The sequence below is a fragment of the Pelodiscus sinensis genome, chromosome 2 (genome assembly GCF_049634645.1).
Source record: "Pelodiscus sinensis isolate JC-2024 chromosome 2, ASM4963464v1, whole genome shotgun sequence".
Taxonomy (NCBI): Eukaryota; Metazoa; Chordata; order Testudines; family Trionychidae; genus Pelodiscus; species Pelodiscus sinensis.
Genome location: NC_134712.1, coordinates 107,407,683 through 107,412,836, shown reverse-complemented (window position 1 = coordinate 107,412,836; position 5,154 = coordinate 107,407,683).

Sequence of the window (5,154 nt, the reverse complement as noted above, 5' to 3'; positions counted from 1 at the left end):
GGCCGGCGGCCGCTCGCACCCCCATATATCCCCTCCGTCTCCCCGCCTCCGCACCCGGCCGGCAACAGCCAGCCAATCGCAACGCGCCGCTGCTCGCGACAAACAGCCGCCGTCGCCAATCAGAGTGAGGTTCTCTTGCGGCCGCGGTGGCAGGGGAGCCCCGGTTTGTTATTGCTGCTCTCTGCCTCCCCCTGCTGGGTCACGGCGAGAAGCACGGGGGGGAGGGGTGCTGCGCTCTACGTGGGGAGGGGCTGCCCGGGCCCACCAAAGACAGGCGCTGAAGGTGAGGATGCACAGAGCCAGGCTGCCCTACATCTCTTCTAGCAGGGAGCAGCTGGCTCAGTGGATGCGAGCGGCAGACGCCAGAGCAAATATTGCTCAGCGTGGTGGCCTTCCTAGCCGACAGAAAACGCCCGTGTGGCAGCCTACCTGGCTGTGCTGACAGCTGTGCTGGCACAGAGGTCTTAATGTAGACATCACCTAAAAGCTTGTCTTCCCCCCAGGTGATGCTCTGGAATAGCTGTTCATGAATAACAGCCTTTGTGACACTTCCATTCTGGACTAAACAGGAATTTCCCCAAATTAACTCAAAATCTGCTATAGAATTGAGAATCTCTGCTGATGGCTGTGTCTAGACTGGCACTGACACTGGCCGCTTGAATTTCGGCAAGAACACTGACGATCTCATGTAAGATTGTCAGTGATCTTGCGGAAATGCTATGTTGCTCCCGTTCGGGCAAAAGCTCTCTTGCGCAAATGCTTTTGCGCAAAAGGGCCAGTGTAGACAACGCAGTATTGTTGGCGCAAAAAAACCCCGATTGCGAAAATGGCGATGGGGCTTTCTTGCGCAACACCGCGTCTAGATTGGCACGGACGCTTTTCCGCAAAAGCAAAAAAACTTTTCCGTTAAAAGCATTTGCGGAAAATCATGCCAGTCTAGATGTAGCCAGTGGGTCTGGAGATGTGGCTGCACTGACAGGCGTCTGGCAACATTCATGCTGTGCAAAGTGACCAGGCTGGATGTAGTGGCAGGCCCAGCAACAGAAATTTTGGACAGTAGTGCATCATGTTTGCTGTTGCCCCATTCCCTCTCATTTTGCTTCATTTACACAGATGCTCTCACTTGGACTCCTGAGCTTGAGGCCTTGGTACAATTGTTCCCTCTTACTCCTCCTATGATTGAGGAGTTGAGGCAAAAGCCAACAGTAAGGACGGTCTCAGAATTATTCATTTCAGAGTACAATATACAATTATAACATGCATTTTAATATCTTATTTCTAGGCTTAGCTGACTCAACTCATGCTGTGAATAGAAAATAATTTGAGATACCAATATTAAGATTAACACTGTTATCTCCTATTTCCACCTTTGTTCCTGATTATCCCATCTGTTGTACTGAGAACATGGCACAGGAGATGGAGCAACTGTGTGCAAAAGTGGTCACAGACTAAAGTTCACCAACCTCCATGCACTGTATTGCTGCATCAGGGCAGAAAGGAAGGTGGGCTGGTCTCCTCCTGGAACTCAGGAAATATGAACTATTGTAATAGTGTGAGCTAGCCAGAGGAAAAACACCTACATTGGATAATTACCTAGAAGTATGAGAAAGGCACAGAACATGTATGAAATAAAATAGTCTCTAGCTACTTTCACTTATGTAGGGAGTAGTATAAACCAGTATGAAAGTAAGGAACATATCAGCAGACAGGGGAGGCCCCAGAAAGAGGTAGCACTCCAGGGCTTGGTCTATACTAAAGCGGAAGGTTGAAATGAGATATGCAACTCCAGCTGTGTTAATTAGATAGCTGGAGTCGACGTATCTTATATCGCATTTCTGAACCATCCACACAACGGGAGGCTGATGGGAGTAAACTCTCCCATCTACTTCCCTTACTCATCACAAAAGGAGACTACCAGATGTCAGCTGGAGCTGCTCTCAGCGTTCAATGTATGGGTCCATACTTGATCTGCTACATCGGACATCCGAAAATCAACCTCTGGAGCACCGAGCTTCCATATAACATAGATGTGCTGCAGGTGAATAATAGGCAGCACATAGTGAACAGGAATAGGCAGACTGATAAGAGTAAAAGTTGAGAGAGGAAAAATGGGATTCTGGAAAAAATTCCTCAGGTTAAAAGGAAAAAGAAGAAACTAACTGGTGGAATGTCACCACATGGATGGACATTAATGTTCTTGCTGCAGTTTAATCTTCATGGCTCATCTGCTTCTGTCTATCCGAGTATTTGTTCTCCATCCATCAGTATAGAGTCTGACCATTATTATTAATTTGTATTACAGTAATTCTTGGAAGCTATCCTAGAACAGGTCCCCATTGACCACTGCACAGAGTAATACACAATCCCTGCCTGCCTTGAAATGTTTAAATATATAAGACATATGTAGGACGAGGGAAAGGACTACAAAATGCAAACGGAGTGAACAGGCTTGCAAACTACATGTTAGTTCCAGGATTCATTTTGTAAAAATCTATAGGAGGAGTTTTGCTCCCTACCTGCCCTGACTCTCTACAGGTCTTGGAAGCGAGTGCCTGATCCCTGGAGCCCCTAGGTGCCTGGGAAGTCAGGGAGGCTTTGCACACTGCCCCTACCCCGAGTGCTGGCTCCACAGTTCCCATTGACTGGTAATTGTGACAAATGGGAGCTGGGGGAGTGGTACTTGTGGGCACAAGGGACAGTACACAGAACCTCCCTGGCCCCCATGTACCTAGGGGCTGCGGAGACCTAGTGACTGCTTCCTGGGAACCATGGTAAGTACTGCCTGCACCCTGAATCCCCTGCTGAACCCCAGCCCTGCCCCAGCCTGGAATCCTCTCTCACACCCCAACTCCCTCCCAGAGTTCAGACCCCATATGCACCCTGCATGCCCCTGCCGCAATGCTGAGCCTCCTCCTGCAAACCAAATTCAATATCCTCAGCCCCACTTTAGCGACCGACTCCCAAGTGGAGCACTCACATCCCCCACCTCTCAACCCCATACCCCAGCCTTGTGAAAATGAGTGAGGGTTGGAGAGAGAGAACAATAAAGAGAAGGGGCAGAGTCAATGAGTAGGGGCTTGGAGAAGCGATGGGGTAGAGACATTCAGTGCAATTAGAAAATTGTCAACCTTACTTGTCACACAACTCTTTTTTGGGTCACAACTTCTTCAATTACAACACAGTGAAATTTTATATTTAAATAGCTGCAATAATGAAATATATTATTTAAAAAAATCCTACAACAGTGAAATTGACCGAAATGAACCAAGAATTTGGAAGGGATGTATTTATATCTGAAGCATGAACATTTATTACTATTTGTATTATGATTACACATGGAGATTCAAGACTGATATCAAGGGTACATGTGGTAGATACTGTACACATACAGAAAAAACAACAACAAAAAGATACTTGCTCCAAACAGCTGACAATTTTTGTCAATATTTATATCCCTTAGTTTTTTTCCCCTCCCTTTCTTTGTACTCTATTTTATGTACCTAACAGCTCTAATACATTAATTTCTAATCCTTTCTAAGCCTTTTCTTAATCATGTTAAGCTTTTAGCCTCAGTAATATCATATAGCAATAGGATGCATAGGTTAATCAAGCATTGTGTAAAAAATACCCAAGTATTTCTTTAAATGGGTGTAATTTCTACCCTAACAGCATTGAAATACATTTCATTTCACGATCTTTTCTAGTTATTTTACCCATATACTGAGCAAGGTAGATGCAGAATTCAGCTACACCTCGTAGGAGAGAGGTGTACATGCCTGTACCAGAATTGATTACTGCAAAATTCTTGCAGATGATGTGATATACAGTCTATTTCTGCATGTAGAATCTGCTCCTCTTATGTCATCTTCACCTTTTTAAAGTTCCTTGCAGAAAAACATGTTCTCCTCTTGCTGCTGCATCTTCAGGAATTCTGAAAAGCATGCCACCTTTTAATCTGAGCTTGTTTTCCAGGTCACCAATTTAATTTCTGAGCATTTCACATTCCTTAGTGTTCTCAAAATAGAATAATCATTGATTATTTTCATGTCTTTAAAATGTTCTTTCATGCTCTAGAAATGCTGAGCTAATGCTTTTGGATTTCATCTTAGCAGCCATTATTATCCAGATGACAAAAATCTTTCTTAATGTTAGCCCTCACTAATGTAAGTTTAACATCATTTGATAAGTCAAATCTCTAATCCTCAAGCCATGACTACTGGTATTTTGATACTTAAGCACACCAAAATTTATTTTTAGACATATCACAGCATTTACCTTCATCTTCCTGGGAAACTAAAAATACCATTTAGAAAAACCAGGAACAAAGGGCATTAAGTTGAAAAAATAATAAAAATAGGATGCACAATACAAGCAGTTGACTATTAAAAACTTTCTATGATCATGGCTGACCAATATGTATTGAACAACAGACCTGATTCTGACGACACATTTAATATTTGACATTTACACAGTAAATGAGATAGATCGGAGATGATCAGTTTTCTCCCATATCACAAAATATCTGTGATGTTTGTGTGGTCAGCTATCCAATATTAATTTTATAATTACTTGTACTGTATTTCTTAAATTTTAAAGGAACACAATTAGCATCCTCTTTTTAATGCACTATTATTACAAATAGCATCTAATAAAGAGATTAGAGTATATAAGTGCATTTTACTCCACTTTTAGAATAATAGAATAGAATAAAATAGAACTGGAAGAGACCTCAAGAGGTCATCAAGTCCGGTCCCCCGCCCTCATGGCAGGTCCAAGCTCTGTCTAGATCATCCCTGACAGGAGTCTGTCTAACCTGCTCTTAAATATCTCCAGTGGTGGAGATTCCATAGCCTCCCTAGGCAATTTATTCCAGTGTTTAACCACCCTGATAGTTAGGATGGTTTTCCTAATGTCCAGCCTAAACCTCTGTTGGTGCAATGTAAGCCCATTGCTATTTGTCCTATAATTAGAGGTTAAAGAGAATATTTTTCCCCTCCTCCTTGTAACATCCTTTTAGCTTTTGAAAGCTGTTATATACCCTCTTAGTCTTAACTAAACAAATCCTATTATTTCAGCCATCCCTCATAGATCATGTTTTCTAGACCTTTCATCATTTTTGTTGCTCTTCTCTGGACCTTCCCCAATTTCTTCACA